The sequence below is a fragment of the Phyllobates terribilis genome, unplaced genomic scaffold (genome assembly GCF_046119375.1).
Source record: "Phyllobates terribilis strain yellow unplaced genomic scaffold, ASM4611937v1 Scaffold_1__5_contigs__length_1240528914, whole genome shotgun sequence".
NCBI classification, from domain to species: Eukaryota; Metazoa; Chordata; class Amphibia; order Anura; family Dendrobatidae; genus Phyllobates; species Phyllobates terribilis.
This window is the reverse complement of record NW_027362761.1, coordinates 68,750,960-68,771,054: the sequence shown is the minus strand read 5'-3', so window position 1 is coordinate 68,771,054 and position 20,095 is coordinate 68,750,960. Positions and strand designations below refer to the sequence as shown.

The following is a 20,095-nucleotide window of genomic DNA, read 5'->3' as shown; positions in this document are numbered from 1 at the left end:
ATCAGACACTGGCTACATGGTTTCAGCCAGGTATGTTTTCCTCTGAAACACTGCAGCGTTTCAGAGAAAAACATAGTTTAATAGCAGCCGGTGACAGGCTTCTCCCCTCCCACTGCCAATGATTGACAGGTCTCTCCTTGCATGTGTGTACAGTGAGGGAGAGACCTTTCACTCCCGGAGATCTGTTTGGCAGAAGCCACCGGGAACTCACCTGTCTAACTAGTATCCCATGAAGCTTGGTCCACAGTGGCTTTTAAACTATGTTGTTATCTAAAATTCCTCTGCTGCTGAAATCATGCAACCATTGTGTGATACATGTTGCCTGTGGATCGGGCAGCATGTATCTGATGTCAGGTTCACTTTAAGGCTACTTTCACATGGCAATATTTGGGTCAGTATTTCACATCAGTATCTGTAAGCCAAAACCAGGAGTGGAAAAATCAGAGGAAAAGTATAATAGAAACACGTCACCACTTCTGCATTTATCACCCACTCCTGGGTTTGGCTTACAAATACTGATGTGAAATACTGACCAAAATACTGCGGTGTGATCTTGGCCTAATTCAAAGAATATTCCTAATGTTTAGTTATGTAACTTCGTCTGCGTTCTAATCAAGGACAAAATCTGTACATTCTCACCATCTTTGTGTGGGTTTCAGTTCCTTTTTAACAAGTTTCAATCCTGCTCTAAGAGCAGAATATTTGCCTCCAACATAAAGCTGCATTACTACGAACACAAAGTGTGAGCATAGAAAATGCTTTAGTTGTACAAGATTGGTGCCAAAAGCTACACATAAGGCTGGGTCTAGGGGGCATCATTGGTCGTGTGACCAATACTACAGGTGGAGCTATGAAAACAGCCGAGAGCACCTGAGTTCCACTGTTTATGTACCTCCCTTAGAAATTGGCGGAAGCTACAGAAACAGCTTAGCAAAGCCACTCTTTGATTCCATAGTTCCACCTATAATAGAACAGACCTGGATGGAGTTATTACCTTCTCAACCCTTTAATCCTTTCTACCATGGGCATGGACAAAAGTAGGGTGGGACACTGATCTCCTTACCATCCCTGGTCCTTCACATCTGCTCTTGCTGGATGGCATTCCCTGAGTGACCTCCTTGCTCTTCAGCTGACTTAGAAGTACGTATGTTATTGTTGTATACAGAGTCCTTTGATTTGTTGATAATATGACAAGAATAGTTTAAAAATCTGTTTAGGAAAAAGGTGGATTGTTATGATTTCCATTTTACAGATCGTCTTATTTACAGTAAAACATTTCGATAGGTTGAACAGGACACAGCAGCGTGCCTATTTATATCAAAGCAAATATTCTCTAAATGTCAATTCATGAAAAGGACACTGAAAGAGAATGTACTGTAGGCAATTGTTTAAATTAAGTATTTATATCAATATCTACCCATTAACACCTTCCAAAAAGCCTTTTTCCACCAGATGTTAATGGAGTTGCCCAGGCTTAGAAAAACATCTACATTGAAGTAAATGGTGCTGAGCTGCATTACCGTGCACAACCTGTAGACAGGTATGGAGCCGCTCTTGGAAGAAAACAGTCATGTATTTTTTTTCTGATTTTGGACAACCTCTAAGGGGAATTATTCTGCAGTGCTGAGTAGTGATGAGCGAGTATGTTCTGTTAACCCTTTCGCCGAGTATGCTCCGCCGAGCACAGAGTAGTTACAGCCGCTCGGTGATATGTTTGAATCACTCCCGTGTGCATGATTGTGTACAAAATTATTAGGCAATTTGTATTTTTGATGATTAATTTTATTATTGAACAAATACAGTGCTATAGGTCAATCCTGTGCCTGCCCTATACATGCACACCTTAGCCGTAATGTACATGACGTGCGCGATGGAGTTGTTAAAGGGAATCTGTCAGCAGGTTTTTGCTGCCTTCTCCTTTATCATGGGGAACCTGCTGCATCCTGTTTGTGCATTTGTGTCTGGACATGGTACTGCAAGTATGGCTGCTTTTTCTCTATTTTAAGGGGTTGTCCGGTCAAAAGTGATAAGTCTGCAGCCAGTCTGTGTGACTGCAGACTTCTGAATCCCCCCAATGCACGCACTGTGCCCTGTGGGAATTCGCTGGTATGAGACCCGGGACTGGAGGCTATGTATATGTGACACCCCAAGGGTCCGGTTGCCACAGTGGCATTGCCTCTCTCACAAAGGGATGATGCCATGCCTGGAAGCAAGCAGGGGTCCCCTAGTCAGGTTTTGCTAGCATGCAACACTTTCCTGGCTCCAGACCAGCAAGGGGAGCTTCCTCCCTTCAAACTGGAGCCTGGAGGTGGGGTTAGAAAAATCAGTTGGAGTGAAAAAAGGCAGTTGGAGGCAGGAGAGCGACGAGGAGAAACTGTAACCAAGCTCTCCCCAGATAACAGCGCAAGAAACCGGACACCGGAGTCCATGGTTGTTCGGGTACTAAAGTCCCGACAGCTGAATTCGGAGGGCAGGAGACTGCAGGTCTCCTGGCCCCACCAAACGTCCGGCGGCTGAGCAGCACCATAGGGCCCAGCACCGCCACATGGGAGTGACATTCCAGGAAGGCCCGAGCTGCCTGCCGTACGGGTGAGGAAGAGACGTTTTACTCAGGGACGAGGGCCGCAGCATAGCTTCAAGCAGCAGGGCCAAAAGAGATTAGCGCAGAGGGAAGGCCTACAACTTCACCTGGCGAGGTGGATTCCCAACTTGCTTCCAGGCCGCCCGGACCTCTACTACCAGCAAGAAACCGTGCCCCGGTCTGCTCTGACAAACCGCTAGTAAAGATAAGAGGAAACCACCATTAAGTTGTGGACTGGTCCTGATCTGTGCCATCACCTGCACTACACCGCACCAAAAAAATCTACCTCATAGCATCACTATATTCTACCCTGGAGCTAAGCTCTGCCTGTGGAGAGCTTAACCAACTCTGCTGCATCACCATCAGCTCCAGAGGATCTTCAACGCAACAGCGGCCCCATATAGCCACATACTACAGGTGGCGTCACAAACATTATCTCTAAAAACTTTATTCCCCTTTTACTTCCCCTTTAATTGACCGCCCTGGGTCACGGCCCGGGTCACTGTCACTGTGACATCCCCCAGCACCGACCGACCCGGCTACCGAGTACCCCACGGCCCAGGGGGCGCGTCAACTACGTTATACATACCCCCGGCCATTAAGAGCATACTCTTGTATGGAGCGAAGCCACGGCTCGTCTAGTGACGTGGATTGCCAGTGGTCGCGTCCGACTAGAAGGCGCGGCCTTGCTCAATACAAGTGTATGGAGAGCGAGACCACGCCCACTGGCATGTATAACTCATACATACTCTCCGGTCCCAGGTCTAAAATCGGCGAATCCCTGCAGCGCACAGTGCCTGCGCTGGGGGGATTCATAAGTCTGCAGTCACACAGCGTGACTGCAGACTTATCACCTTTGACATAACAACCACTTTAAGTGATGTTTTTATTGATTTTTAGTCCTTTTTTCAGTGAATTGTAAAACGAATGTCAGCAGATTTTTGCTACCTCATCTGAGAGCAGCCTGATGTAGGCAATGAGAAGTTGAATCCATTGATGTATCACTTAGATTACTGGGTGCAGCCGTTTTAACACACTCAGAGCTTAAAGATTTAGAATAAAGCTGAGCTGAGAAAGCTAACCCCGCCCACACCAGACTCTCCATATACAAAGTCCATAGACAGTGAGCTGCTTATGACAGAAGGGGGTGTGTCAGACCAGCTAGTCAAAGCAATGATAAGCTACTGGTGCTAAAACAATCATTGTAACCAACAAAACCTCAGAGCTTGATTAGAGAGGCATCACTGAAATGTGTGTTTTAACCCCTACAGCATGCTGTCTTCAGCTTACATAGCAAAAACCTCCTGACAAATTTCCTTTAAATACAGATGTTAAATGTTTGAAGCCATATGATCCCACTGTTGGTGAATAGAAATCAAGTGGATTTCACTTATGGCAGAAAGGTGTCAGACGACACCAGAAGACTTGTCTGACTCATACAATGTTGTGAGAAAATGAAATTACCCACCAGTTTCATGAAGATAGTGCTATCTAATAGCGCTAATCAGGGCTGTCCTCTGTCTCTGTTATTTTTCATCCCATCCATAGAGCCATTGGCTGAACTTACTGTCTCTACCTGAAGATTTGCAGTGTGGAATCTACATCACAAATCCTCAGCAAATCAGTCACATCTGAACATGGCCTATAAATACATCTTAAAGGGGTTGTCCACTACTATTTAAAATATGCCAAAGTGTTTTTATGATGAAATGCAACTTCTTTATAATTACCTCCCTCTGCCTTTTCTGGGGGGTACAGTAGGGTAATCATTAGTGTTGAGCGAGCACTAAAATGCTCGGGTGCTCGAAGCTCGCCGTGATACTTGGGTGCTCGACCCGAGCAACGAGCCCAATGTTAGTCTATGGGAGCGCAATGTTAGTCTATGGGAGACTCGAGCATTTTTGCGGTGGCACCCCCGGCAGTCTTTTAAAAGCCTAACAAGTGCCCAAAACGATAGTGACAGTGCTCAAATGGCATGGGGATCGCCCCAGGAAGCATTTCTGACCCCCAGGTCACTGCTGTCAACAACGTGGTAAGAGGTATTAAGCCACTTTTACAGGCTCACAATAAAACTAAAGTGAAACTTTTTTCCTGTGAAATATGTTAAGGAACATCCTTTCCAGGGAAAAGACTTGTGTATAAGTTAAAATAAATGACCAAAAACAAAAATACATCTCCACACCTTCGGCTATGTTCACAAGTAGCATTTTTTATGCGTTTTTGCACTTTTGTATTGCTTTCAACTATGACAAATGCATTCACCGGGAAATGTCATTTTAACATTTTACAACCTTATCTGGCCATGTGCTGTGTGACACATGCATAAAGTGCTGAAAAGACATGGGAACAGCATGGGGAAGACCCCTGGAAGCATCTCTGACTCCCAGGTCACTGTCTAAAAGTGTGCCCATCATAAGTGATCCTTGCCGCATCAGAAGATGCAGACTTGCAACTATCCCCATGCAAGTTCTAGTCCCAGGGCAGTGTTCAATTGTACCTCCCCCATTCCTTGCAATACAAGCGCAAGTATGCAGCCTGCCACCCACCCACCCCCAGGCTGCAATACCATACTGCTTGCTTGCTTGAACTTGAAATTGGGCCTTTTAGGCATGTGGAGGCGGAATCTAGCCACCACGTCATGGCTGTGTTGGCGGCCTGGAATCCATACTCAGTCCCCAGCCGCCCGGCGGCCGGGTGTCCATACTCAGTCCCCAGCCGCCCCGCTGCCGAGTGTCCACACGGTCCCCAGCCGCCTGGGGGCAGTCGGGTGTCCATAAACGGTCCCCAGCCGCCCCCATTTCTCCTTGGAACATCCCCCCACACACTTTTCTTAGCCCGGCCTGCTTTAGGCAGCATTGGACGAGCCCACCAGAGAACCAGACTCCTCCGGTGGGCCCTGACTTCTCCATCGGTGGAGTTGAGAGTGCCAAGGTGAGGAGCATGATGATGATGACAGAAGTTAGCATCTGCTATGTTTTCTTTTAATGCAAGTGTAAGTGTGCAGCCTGCCACCCACCCACCCCCAGACTGCAATTCATACTGCTAGCTTGCACTTGAAATGGGGCCTTTTAGTTTAGAGGAGGCCGAAGCTGGCCACTACCTCATGGCTGCTTCGGCAGCGAGGTATCCATACTCAGTCCCCAGCCGCCCCTATTTGTCCTGGTGTGCCTTACACATAAGATTAAGCGCGTATACCAAAACATTACCTGTGCCCTCCCCAGTGCATTTAGTGGGAAGGAGAGCCTATTCCGCTGTAGTGTGTGCATGCCAAACCCCTGTTCATGGTACATGCGAAGATGCCTCCCACCTTGCACCTGTCATTGCAGACTTGCAACTATCCCCATTCAAGTACTTGTCCCAGGGCAGTGTTCAATTGTACCTCTCCCATTCCTTGCAATGCAAGCGCAAGTATGCAGCCTGCCACCCACCCACCCCCAGGCTGCAATACCATACTGCTTGCTTGCTTGCACTTTAAATTGGGCCTTTTAGGCATGTGGAGGCGGAATCTGGCCACCACGCCATGGCTGTGTCGGCGGCCTGGTATCCATACTCAGTCCCCAGCCGCCTGGTGGCCGGGTGTCCCCGCTTGCTGCCCAGCCTCCAGGGGGTGGCCGGGTGTCCATACTCGGTCCCCAGCCACCCCTATTTGTACCGGTAACCTTTCCCACACTTTTCTTAGCCTGGCCTGATTTAGGGCAGCATTGGCCGAGCCCACCGGACTATCAGACTCCTCCGGTGGGCCCTGGCTTCTCCATCAGGGGAGTTGAGAGTGCCAAGGTGAGGAGCATGATGAGGATGATAGAAGTTAGCATCTGCTTTGTTTTGTTGTAATGCAAGCGCATGTATGTAGTAGCGGCTAGGCCTGAGGAGGTCAGCGTTTTGGCGCATATCCTACCTCCTCCGAGGATTGCTGGATGTTTTCCTGCTACTATCCAAGTTCTATGACTCCCGTTAAAACAAAGCTTCAGGTGATAAATGACGGATGAGGTAGTGGCAAAGGAGAAAGAGCAGGAGGAACAGGGACCATTCACATCAATATCAGGCCAGTCAACCAGATATGTCTTGTAGGATATGTTTCTGTAACAAAAGGAGCGGTTCGGCTACACAGTTATAGGGCATACAGTGAGTGCAATGCCTACCAAAAATTTCGAGGCACTCCAATACCCTTGGAAATGACATGGAGGTCAGAGGGCGTTAACTAAACCTTTTTTTCCATTTATAGCAACTGGGTCTCCTGTGCACTGTTGGCCTAAGCAGTGAATGGAATGCTTTCCAAAAATTTTGAGGTACTGCAATGCCCCTTACAAGAGCCATGTGTGGCACCCCAGGGGTCTGGTCACCACAGTAATAGAGATTACGTCGGAGAGCAAGTGGGAGGTTTCCTGGTCAGGATCCCTTAAACATGCAACATCCTCCTGCCCCAGTCCTGGGAGGGGAGAATTCTGCCCTTATAAACTGGATCTGGGGTGGGGTTGAGTGAGTCAGAGAACAGAGAACAGTCAGAGTCAGAGTGAGAGCAAGGGAAAGTAACAGCAAGGAGCTCTGTAGGAGCTAGAAGCTAAAGATGAGGGGCTGGAAGCTGAGCAGAGCTCGCCCTGGCAGAAGACAATAGGAACCGGACACAGGAGTCCGAAGCTGTGAGGACTTATATATCCAGCAGCAAAAACCAGCCGGCAGGGGATTTCAGGTCCTCTGGCCATAGAAGCCCGGAGGCTCAGTCACAAACAAGGGACCAGCACCGCCGTCGTGGAGCTGAGGCTAACAGAAGGCCTCAAGTCACCAGCCATACGGGTGAGCACTACACGGTACACTCAGGGACGTGGGCTACTTCTACCCGCTTACAGCAAGGTAGCCAGGAAGAGTGCAGACAGACGGGGAGGCCTACAACTCCACCTGGCCAGGGGAACTCCTGCTTGCTCACAGACTGACCAGGCATCTTATGCTAGCCAGTACTCCCGGGAGGGTCTACCTTATAATCATCAGTAAAGACCCTGAACTGCACTGCAAAGACTCTGAGTCATTCCTGCTGCGCTCGTGCACCATCACCCCCATCATCCACACTCACTGCCCTGAGGCTATACTCCTCCCGAGGGGAGTTATCCCATTTTATGCTGCGCACACAACACCAGCCTCAGCGGTCTGCCTTGCAGCGGTGGTACTCCCTGACCGCAATCCACGGGTGGCGCAGTCGGACAATTAACCTCGAAACCTAAGAAAGATTGCCACTGGTTTGACCAGCCTGAGCCACGGGACCGGGTCACCGCCACGGAGACTACAGACCCCAGACACCCGGCACCGGGTATCCCACACACGTGTACACACGGCCCAGGGGGCGCGTCACATGCAGTACAGCATATTACAAACATAAGTCCCATTATTGGGGAGTGGGTGTCCCATAGTATTTGCTTATGCCTTGCAAGCAAAAGCTGCCAAAAATTAGGACGGAGCAACTTGCAATGCCCCTTACAAGAGCCATGCAGTACAGCATATTACAAACATAAGTCCCATTATTGGGGAGTGGGTCTCCCATAGTATTTGCTTATGCTTTCCCAGCAAAAGCTGCCAAAAATTAGGATGGAGCAACTTGCAATGCCCCTTACAAGAGCCATGCAGTACAGCATATTACAAACATAAGTCCCATTATTGGGGAGTGGGTCTCCCATAGTATTTGCTTATGCTTTCCCAGCAAAAGCTGCCAAAAATTAGGACGGAGCAACTTGCAATGCCCCTTACAAGAGCCATGCAGTACAGCATATTACAAACATAAGTCCCATTATTGGGGAGTGGGTGTCCCATGGTATTTGCTTATGCTTTCCCAGCAAAAGCTGCCAAAAATTAGGACGGAGGAACTTGCAATGCTAGCACCCTGGTGGTATAGTGGTGGTGGAGGCTGAGGATAAGGAGAAGAAGATTAAACAGCCGAAACGAGGAAGCGTATACCCATGTGTGGGTGTGAAGCGGTGCATGTGAATACACCTCCCGAAATAACACAGTGGATTTGACTTTATGTTACTCTGCTGTCATTTGGTGGTGATGAGAAGTCTGGCCCAATCCAGCCCTTGTTCATTTTGATAAGGGTCAGCTTGTCAGCATTGTCAGTTGACAGGCGAGTGCGCTTATCAGTTATAATTCCCCCAGCGGCACTAAAAACACGCTCCGATAACACGCTAGCGGCAGGGCAGGCCAGGACCTCCAAGGCGTACAGAGCGAGTTCATTCCAAGTGTCCAGCTTGGATACCCAATAATTAAAAGGCACAGAGGAAACACGGAGGACGTTGGTACGATCTGCAAGGTACTCCCTCACCATCTTTTGAAACTTTCCACTCCTTGTGAGAGTACCCCGCGCCTCAGGGCCTGTAAGCTGGGTGGGTGTCAGAAAACTGTCCCAGAACGTTGACAGTGTTCCCCTGCCTCTGCTGGATTGGAGTTGCATCTCTCTCGCCTGTACGCCTTGGTTGGGCAACGAACTGTGACCTCTGCCGCTAGCGTGTTCAGATGGGAATTTTTTTAAGAGTTCTGCAGCAAGGGCCTTCTGGTATTGCCCCATTTTTGTAGACCTCTCCACCTCAGGAATAAGAGAGTGAAAGTTCTCCTTGTAGCGGGGGTCTACAAGTGTCACCAACCAGTAATGACTGTCACCCAACATTTTGACAACGCGAGGGTCACGGTTAAGGCAGCGTAACATAAAGTCAGCCATGCGTGCCAGACTGGTAACGGGCAAGATTTCCGTGTCCTCACCAAGATGACGACTGACCATGCTCTCCTCCTCCTCTTCCTCCTCCCCCCTGTCCTCAGGCCACCCACGCTGAACCGACGGTATGACACTTGTACAGGTACTACCACTACAACGCATGATAGCAGCTCCTGTTCTTCCTCCTCCTCCTCCTCCTCTCCCTCATTGTCCCCCAATGCACGTTGGGATGAGATGAGGCTGGGCTGTGTGTAATCGCCCGCTACGGCTTCTTGATCCATCTCATCATACTCTGGCTGCAATGCCTCCTCTTTAATTCTCTGCAGAGAGCGTTGCAAAAGACAGACAAGTGGGATGCTGACACTAATGATGGCGTCATCGCCACTCTCCATCTTGGTGGCCTCCTCAAAGTTTGTCAGGATGGTACATATGTCAGACATCCAGGTCCACTCCTGAGGTCTTATGTGTGGAGTCTGACCTGAATATCGACGGCCTTGTTGCAGCTGGTACTCCACAACTGCTCTCTTCTGCTCACAAATCCTTTGCAACATGTGGAGGGTAGAGTTCCAACGTGTGGGGACATCACACACCAGTCGGTGTACCGGAAGCTGCAAACGCTGCTGCAACACAGCAAGGGCGGCGGAAGCTGTAGCCGACTTGCGAAAATGAGCTGACAGGCGGCGTACTTTCACGAGCAGATCTGGCAACTCGGGGTACGATTTAAGAAACCGCTGAACCACGAGGTTAAGCACATGAGCCAGGCATGGTACGTGTGTGATCTTACCTCGCCTCAGAGCCGCCACCAGGTTACGGCCATTGTCACACACGACCATGCCGGGAAGTAGGTTCAGCGGTCTCAGCCACAGATCTGCCTGCTCTTTCACAGCTGTCCACAACTCACAAGCAGTGTGAGGTTTATCACCTAAGCTTATGAGTTTCAGCACAGCCTGTTGCCACTTGGCGGAGGCAGTACTGCAATGCTTCCAGCTTGTAACTGATGTGGTGATATCTGAGATGGAGGCTGAACATGAGGAGGAGGAGGAGGATGCGCAGGAGCTGTACACTGTGGGGGCAACTCTGACTGACATAGGGCCCGCAATCCTCGGTGTGGGGAGGATGTGTTCCGTACCAAGGTCCGACTGGGTCCCGGCTTCCACTATGTTTACCCAGTGTGCCGTCAGAGAGATGTACCGTCCCTGGCCACAAGCACTTGTCCACGTGTCCGTTGTCAGGTGCACTCTCCCAGTAACTGCGTTGTTGAGGGCACGGCAGATGCTTTGGGACACGTGCTTGTGTAGTGCGGGGATGGCACACCGGGCAAAATAGTGTCGGCTGGGGACCGAGTACCGAGGGACGGCCACCGCCATAAGATTGCGGAAGGATTCCGTCTCCACCAGCCTAAAAGGCAGCATTTCCAATGCAAGCAGTCGTGAAATGTGCGAATTTAGGACTGTGGCCTGTGGGGCGTTAGCTGCGAATTTCCGCTTTCGTTCAAAGGTCTGGGATATGGACAATTGAACGCTGCGGTGGGACGTGGACGTTGATGCTGTTTCTTGAGAAACTGCCATAACAAGTGAAGACTGAGAGGAGGGGGCATCTTTACATGCAGTATGGACAGGGGATTGCCTTGCACACACAACAGGGGGTTCTATTGCACGCACAACAGTGGAAGAAGCAGTGGTGACACCCGCTGACACTGGTCGTGGACCCTGGGTTTCGCCCCACAAAGTCGGGTGCTTTGCTGCCATGTGACTGATCATGCTGGTGGTGGTCAGGCTGGTAGTTTTGTCACCCCTGCTGATGCTGGCATGGCAGGTGGAACATATGGCCTTTTTGGGGTTATCAGCAGAGTCTTTAAATAAATTCCAGACTCTGTAAGACCTACCGCTTGTACTGGCAACGACCCTCCTGTTGGTGTTACGGAGAACGGTTGCCTGCCTTCTGTCTGCGGCCACCACACTGCTTCTTCCTGCCTGTTGGGGTACTCTGCCTCCCTCCCCCTGTGTGCTGCTGGCCTCACTCTGCATGTCCTCCTTCCACGTTGGGTCAGTTACTAGATCATCCACCACCTCCTCCTCTTCCACTTGCGCACCACGATCCTCCTCCTCACTTCCTGGCAATTGTGTCTCGTCATCGTCCACCTCTTGTGACAGATTGCCAACGTCGACTTCCTGTGGCCGTGGCTGTTCAAATATTTGGGCATCGCAACATGGGATCTCCTCTTCCACCACTTCAAGCTTATCAGGCGAGGGGCCCAAATATGGAAATGGACCAGTGAACAGCTCTTCAGAGTGTCCAAGTGTGGGATCACTTGCTGTCTGACGACACTCGGCATGGTGGGAGGAAGGAGCATCAGGGTGAGGAGGAGTATGCGGTCGAGACTCATGGCTACTAAGAGTTGACCGTGTGGAAGACAGACCGGAGGTGGTGGTGCCCAGGTAACTGGAAGTATTGTCAGCTATCCAATTAATAACCTGTTCACACTGATCAGTTCTCAATACTGGTGTTGTTCTGTGCTTCCCTAGTAATTCGGTCAAGAAGTGGGAGCGAGAAGATGTGGCTGTTGGTTGTGGCACATTTTCACCTTGGCCACGGCCCCGTCCTCTGCACGAACCATCAACAGAACGTCCACTTCCACGTCCCTTGCCACGCGCCTTGCCCATTGTAAATGAAGTAAAATAGCTTACACTTGCACTATCAATGGAAAAAGGGTAATAAAGAGTAGATTAGAACTGTGGAAGAGGAAAACCACAGTTATTGTTTACTGGGGTATACCACACTTTTTTAAATAGAGATATTTGCGGCTGAACAGTGAGCGACACACTCAAACTGCTTTTTTTTTTAGATACCAAAGGCCCAAAACTGGATAGTACAGCGATTTGACCCGTGGAACTGCGAAACCACACTGGGATGTCGGGCCTACACCAGACTATTTTCAACAGATATATTTGTGTCTGAAAAATCAGGGAGACCCTATTATTATTTTTATACAGCAAAAAATGCCAAAAACAGGATAATCGAGATGTTTTACCGTGGAACATCAAAACCACAGTAATAATTTACTGGTGTATACCAGGCTTTTTAAAATATATATATATTTGCGGCTGAACAGTGAGCGACACACTCAAACTGTTTTTTTTAGATACAAATGGCCCAAAAGTGGATAATACAGAGGTTTGTACCGTGGAACTGCAAAACCACACTTGTATTTCTCGGGCCTACACCAGACTATTTTCAACAGATATATTTGTGTCTGAAAAATCAGTGAGACACTATTTTTTTTTTTTTACAGCAAAAAATGCAAAAAGCAGGATAATAGAGATTTTTTACCGTGGAACAGCAAAAGCACACTTCTGTCTCTCTGGCCTACACCAGACTATTTTCAACAGATATATTTGTGTCTGAAAAATCAGGGAGACCCTATTATTATTTTTATACAGCAAAAAATGCCAAAAACAGGATAATCGAGATGTTTTACCGTGGAACATCAAAACCACAGTAATAATTTACTGGTGTATACCAGGCTTTTTAAAATATATATATATTTGCGGCTGAACAGTGAGCGACACACTCAAACTGTTTTTTTTAGATACAAATGGCCCAAAAGTGGATAATACAGAGGTTTGTACCGTGGAACTGCAAAACCACACTTGTATTTCTCGGGCCTACACCAGACTATTTTCAACAGATATATTTGTGTCTGAAAAATCAGTGAGACACTATTTTTTTTTTTTTACAGCAAAAAATGCAAAAAGCAGGATAATAGAGATTTTTTACCGTGGAACAGCAAAAGCACACTTCTGTCTCTCTGGCCTACACCAGACTATTTTCAACAGATATATTTGTGTCTGAAAAATCAGGGAGACCCTATTATTATTTTTATACAGCAAAAAATGCCAAAAACAGGATAATCGAGATGTTTTACCGTGGAACATCAAAACCACAGTAATAATTTACTGGTGTATACCAGGCTTTTTAAAATATATATATATTTGCGGCTGAACAGTGAGCGACACACTCAAACTGGTTTTTTTTAGATACAAATGGCCCAAAAGTGGATAATACAGAGGTTTGTACCGTGGAACTGCAAAACCACACTTGTATTTCTCGGGCCTACACCAGACTATTTTCAACAGATATATTTGTGTCTGAAAAATCAGGGAGACACTATTTTTTTTTTTTTTTACAGCAAAAAATGCAAAAAGCAGGATAATAGAGATTTTTTTACCGTGGAACAGCAAAAGCACACTTCTGTCTCTCTGGCCTACACCAGACTATTTTCAACAGATATATTTGTGTCTGAAAAATCAGGGAGACCCTATTATTATTTTTATACAGCAAAAAATGCCAAAAACAGGATAATCGAGATGTTTTACCGTGGAACATCAAAACCATAGTAATAATTTACTGGTGTATACCAGGCTTTTTAAAATATATATATATTTGCGGCTGAACAGTGAGCGACACACTCAAACTGTTTTTTTTAGATACAAATGGCCCAAAAGTGGATAATACAGAGGTTTGTACCGTGGAACTGCAAAACCACACTTGTATTTCTTGGGCCTACACCAGACTATTTTCAACAGATATATTTGTGTCTGAAAAATCAGGGAGACACTATTTTTATTTTTTTTTACAGCAAAAAATGCAAAAAGCAGGATAATAGAGATTTTTTACCGTGGAACAGCAAAAGCACACTTCTGTCTCTCTGGCCTACACCAGACTATTTACAACAGATATATTTGTGTCTGAAAAATCAGGGAGACACTTATTATTTTTATACAGCAAAAAATGCCAGAAACAGGATAATAGAGATGTTTTACCGTGGAACATCAAAACCACAGTAATAATTTACTGGTGTATACCAGGCTTTTTAAAATATATATATATTTGTGGCTGAACAGTGAGCGACACACTCAAACAGTTTTTTTTAGATACAAATGGCCCAAAAGTGGATAATACAGAGGTTTGTACCGTGGAACTGCAAAACCACACTTGTATTTCTCGGGCTTACACCAGACTATTTTCAACAGATATATTTGTGTCTGAAAAATCAGGGAGACACTATTTTTTTTTTTTTTACAGCAAAAAATGCAAAAAGCAGGATAATAGAGAATTTTTACCGTGGAACAGCAAAAGCACACTTCTGTCTCTCTGGCCTACACCAGACTATTTTCAACAGATATATTTGTGTCTGAAAATTCAGGGAGACCCTATTATTATTTTTATACAGCAAAACATGCCAAAAACAGGATAATCGAGATGTTTTACCGTGGAACATCAAAACCACAGTAATAATTTACTGGTGTATACCAGGCTTTTTAAAATATATATATATTTGCGGCTGAACAGTGAGCGACACACTCAAACTGTTTTTTTTTTAGATACAAATGGCCCAAAAGTGGATAATACAGAGGTTTGTACCGTGGAACTGCAAAACCACACTTGTATTTCTCGGGCCTACACCAGACTATTTTCAACAGATATATTTGTGTCTGAAAAATCAGTGAGACACTATTTTTTTTTTTTTTTTTTACAGCAAAAAATGCAAAAAGCAGGATAATAGAGATTTTTTTACCGTGGAACAGCAAAAGCACACTTCTGTCTCTCTGGCCTACACCAGACTATTTTCAACAGATATATTTGTGTCTGAAAAATCAGGGAGACACTTATTATTTTTATACAGCAAAAAATGCCAAAAACAGGATAATAGAGATGTTTTACCGTGGAACATCAATACCACAGTAATAATTTACTGGTGTATACCAGGCTTTTTAAAATATATATATATTTGCGGCTGAACAGTGAGCGACACACTCAAACTGTTTTTTTAGATACAAATGGCCCAAAAGTGGATAATACAGAGGTTTGTACCGTGGAACTGCAAAACCACACTTGTATATCTCGGGCCTACACCAGACTATTTTCAACAGATATATTTGTGTCTGAAAAATCAGGGAGACACTATTTTTTTTTTTTTTACAGCAAAAAATGCAAAAAGCAGGATAATAGAGATTTTTTACTGTGGAACAGCAAAAGCACACTTCTGTCTCTCTGGCCTACACCAGACTATTTTCAACAGATATATTTGTGTCTGAAAAATCAGGGAGACACTATTTTATTTTTTTTTACAGCAAAAAATGCAAAAAGCAGGATAATAGAGATTTTTTACCGTGGAACAGCAAAACCACAGTAATAATTTACTGGTGTATACCAGGCTTTTTAAAATATATATATATTTGCGGCTGAACAGTGAGCGACACACTCAAACTGTTTTTTTTTAGATACAAATGGCCCATAGAACTGCAAAACCACACTTCTATTTCTCTGGCCTACACCAGACTATTTTCAACAGATATCTTTGTGTCTGAAAAATCAGAGGCACACTTTTTTTTTTGGGGGGTGTGGGCACCAAAAGGTTAATAAGATGGGTATTTGTACATTATGAAGGAGGAAAAAAAAAAGAGGATTTAGATAAAAAAAAAGGATTTTTCCTGGCCCCTGGGACCTGGAGCTAATTCCAGCAATTTCAGCAACAGGAGCAGCACACAGGACTGTAATGCAGCGTTTGCTGGTATAACCACTGCGTCTCCTATACAGCCTGCCTGCCTGCCTGCCTGATATTCCTGGGATGGATATTAGTCCTGAGAAGGACTGTTTGTTTGATCTGGCAGCCTTTACAGACCCTACACTAACTATTTTGCAGGATATATCTCTCCCTATACCTGTCCCTACACTGTCTGATCCGGAGCGACTGTGTCCAAGATGGCGGTGCCCGGTTTTAAATACTCGAGGTGACGCTGTGCGGCCAGTCGATCACTGTAATGCCCACAAACAACATGGCTGCGGCATTACAGTCCTGTGTGCTGCTCCTGTTGCTGAAATTGCTGGACAGACACAAATATATCTGTTGAAAATAGTCTGGTGTAGGCCAGAGAAATAGAAGTGTGGTTTTGCAGTTCTATGGGCCATTTGTATCTAAAAAAAACAGTTTGAGTGTGTCGCTCACTGTTCAGCCGCAAATATATATATATATTTTAAAAAGCCTGGTGTACACCAGTAAATTAATACTGTGGTTTTGATGTTCCACGGTAAAACATCTCTATTATCCTGTTTTTGGCATTTTTTGCTGTATAAAAATAATAAGTGTCTCCCTGATTTTTCAGACACAAATATATCTGTTGAAAATAGTCTGGTGTAGGCCAGAGAGACAGAAGTGTGCTTTTGCTGTTCCACGGTAAAAAATCTCTATTATCCTGCTTTTTGCATTTTTTGCTGTAAAAAAAAAAAAATAGTGTCTCCCTGATTTTTCAGACACAAATATATCTGTTGAAAATAGTCTGGTGTAGGCCCGAGAAATACAAGTGTAGTTTTGCAGTTCCACGGTACAAACCTCTGTATTATCCACTTTTGGGCCATTTGTATTTAAAAAAAACAGTTTGAGTGTGTCGCTCACTGTTCAGCCGCAAATATATATATTTTTTAAAAAGCCTGGTATACACCAGTAAATTATAACTGTGGTTTTGCTGTTCCACGGTAAAAAATCTCTATTATTCAGGTTTTGGTAGTTTTTTCCGTAAAGAAAAACAGTAGTGTCTCCTGACTGTTGTGACACAAAAATATATCTGTTGAAAATAGTCTTGTGTAGGCCCGACATCCCAGTGTGGTTTCGCAGTTCCATGGGTCAAATCGCTGTACTATCCAGTTTTGGGCCTTTGGTATCTAAAAAAAAAGCAGTTTGAGTGTGTCGCTCACTGTTCAGCCGCAAATATCTCTATTTAAAAAAGTGTGGTATACCCCAGTAAACAATAACTGTGGTTTTCCTCTTCCACGGTTCTAATCTACTCTTTATTACCCTTTTTCCATTGATAGTGCAAGTGTAAGCTATTTTACTTCATTTACAATGGGCAAGGCGCGTGGCAAGGGACGTGGAAGTGGACGTTCTGGTGATGGTTCGTGCAGAGGACGGGGCCGTGGCCAAGGTGAAAATGTGCCACAACCAACAGCCACATCTTTTCGCTCCCACTTCTTGACCGAATTACTAGGGAAGCACAGAACTACACCAGTATTGAGAACTGATCAGTGTGAACAGGTTATTAATTGGATAGCAGACAATACTTCCAGTTACCTGGGCACCACCACCTCTGGTCTGTCTTCCACACGGTCAACTCTTAGTAGCCGTGAGTCTCGACCGCATACTCCTCCTCACCCTGATGCTCCTTCCTCCCACCATGCCGAGTGTCGTCAGACAGCAAGTGATCCCACACTTGGACACTCTGAAGAGCTGTTCACTGGTCCATTTCCATATTTGGGCCCCTCGCCTGATACGCTTGAAGTGGTGGAAGAGGAGATCCCATGTTGCGATGCCCAAATATTTGAACAGCCACGGCCACAGGAAGTCGACGTTGGCAATCTGTCACAAGAGGTGGACGATGACGAGACACAATTGCCAGGAAGTGAGGAGGAGGATCGTGGTGCGCAAGTGGAAGAGGAGGAGGTGGTGGATGATCTAGTAACTGACCCAACGTGGAAGGAGGACATGCAGAGTGAGGCCAGCAGCACACAGGGGGAGGGAGGCAGAGTACCCCAACAGGCAGGAAGAAGCAGTGTGGTGGCCGCAGACAGAAGGCAGGCAACCATTCCCCGTAACACCAACACGAGGGACGTTGCCAGTACAAACGGTAGGTCTTCCAGAGTCTGGAATTTTTTTAAAGACTCTGCTGATAACCCCAAAAAGGCCATATGTTCCACCTGCCATGACAGCATCAGCAGGGGTGACAAAACTACCAGCCTGACCACCACCAGCATGATCAGGCACATGGCAGCAAAGCACCCGACTTTATGGGGCGAAACCCAGGGTCCACGACCAGTGTCAACGGGTGTCACCACTGCTTCTTCCACTGTTGTGCGTGCAATAGAACCCCCTGTTGTGTGTGCAAGGCAATCCCCTGTCCATACTGCATGTAAAGATGCCCCCTCCTCTCAGTCTTCACTTGTTATGGCAGTTTCTCAAGAAACAGCATCAACGTCCACGTCCACGTCCCACCGCAGCGTTCAATTGTCCATATCCCAGACCTTTGAACGAAAGCGGAAAGTCGCAGCTAACGCCCCACAGGCCACAGTCCTAAATTCGCACATTTCACGACTGCTTGCATTGGAAATGTTGCCTTTTAGGCTGGTGGAGACGGAATCCTTCCGCAATCTTATGGTGGTGGCCGTCCCTCGGTACTCGGTCCCCAGCCGACACTATTTTGCCCGGTGTGCCATCCCCGCACTACACAAGCACGTGTCCCAAAGCATCTGCCGTGCCCTCAACAACGCAGTTACTGGGAGAGTCCACCTGACAACGGACACGTGGACAAGTGCTTGTGGCCAGGGACGGTACATCTCTCTGACGGCACACTAGGTAAACATAGTGGAAGCTGGGACCCAGTCGGACCTTGGGACGGAACACATCCTCCCCACACCGAGGATTGCGGGCCCTATGTCAGTCAGAGTTGCCCCCACAGTGTACAGCTCCTGCGCATCCTCCTCCTCCTCCTCCTCCTCATGTTCAGCCTCCATCTCAGATATCACCACATCAGTTACAAGCTGGAAGCATTGCAGTACTGCCTCCGCCAAGCGGCAACAGGCTGTGCTGAAACTCATAAGCTTAGGTGATAAACCTCACACTGCTTGTGAGTTGTGGACAGCTGTGAAAGAGCAGGCAGATCTGTGGCTGAGATCGCTGAACCTACATCCCGGCATGGTCGTGTGTGGCAATGGCCGTAACCTGGTGGCGGCTCTGAGGCGAGGTGAGATCACACACGTACCATGCCTGGCTCATGTGCTTAACCTCGTGGTTCAGCGGTTTCTTAAATCGTACCCCGAGTTGCCAGATCTGCTCGTGAAAGTACGCCGCCTGTCAGCTCATTTTCGCAAGTCGGCTACAGCTTCCGCCGCCCTTGCTGTGTTGCAGCAGCATTTGCAGCTTCCGGCACACCGACTGGTGTGTGATGTCCCCACACGTTGGAACTTTACCCTCCACATGTTGCAAAGGATTTGTGAGCAGAAGAGAGCAGTTGTGGAGTACCAGCTGCAACAAGGCCGTCGATATTCCACACATAAGACTTCAGGAGTGGACCTGGATGTCTGACATATGTACCATCCTGACAAACTTTGAGGAGGCCACCAAGATGGTGAGTGGCGATGACGCCATCATTAGTGTCAGCATCCCACTTGTCTGTCTTTTGCAACGCTCTCTGCAGAGAATTAAAGAGGAGGCATTGCAGCCAGAGTATGATGAGATGGATCAAGAAGCCGTAGCGGGCGATTACACACAGCCCAGCCTCATCTCATCCCAACATGCATTGGGGGACAATGAGGGAGAGGAGGAGGAGGAGGAGGAGGAAGAACAGGAGCTGCTATCATGCGTTGTAGACGGTAGTACCTGTACAAGTGTCATACTGTCGGTTCAGCGTGGGTGGCCTGAGGACAGGGGGGAGGAGGAAGAGGAGGAGGAGGAGGAGGAGAGCATGGTCAATCGTCATCTTGGTGAGGACACGGATATCTTGCCCGTTACCAGTCTCGCACGCATGGCTGACTTTATGTTACGCTGCCTTAACCGTGACCCTCGCGTTGTCAAAATGTTGGGTGACAGTCATTACTGGTTGGTGACACTTGTAGACCCCCGCTACAAGAAGAACTTTCACTCTCTTATTCCTGAGGTGGAGAGGTCTACAAAAATGGGGCAATACCAGAAGGCCCTTGCTGCAGAACTCTTAAAAAAATTCCCATCTGAACACGCTAGCGGCAGAGGTCACAGTTCGTTGCCCAACCAAGGC

At 46.9% G+C, this 20,095-nt stretch overlaps 1 long non-coding RNA gene across 1 annotated transcript in view; it reads left to right on the top strand.

Moving 5' to 3' along the window:
* Positions 1 to 900: 900 nt before the first annotated feature.
* The window catches only part of LOC141203943 (uncharacterized), a 31,314-nt gene continuing 12,119 nt past the window's right edge, over positions 901 to 20,095 (top strand). The window contains exon 1 of the long non-coding RNA XR_012274970.1: positions 901 to 1,140. This is a non-coding gene — a long non-coding RNA (uncharacterized lncRNA). The remainder of the gene's footprint in view (positions 1,141 to 20,095) is intronic.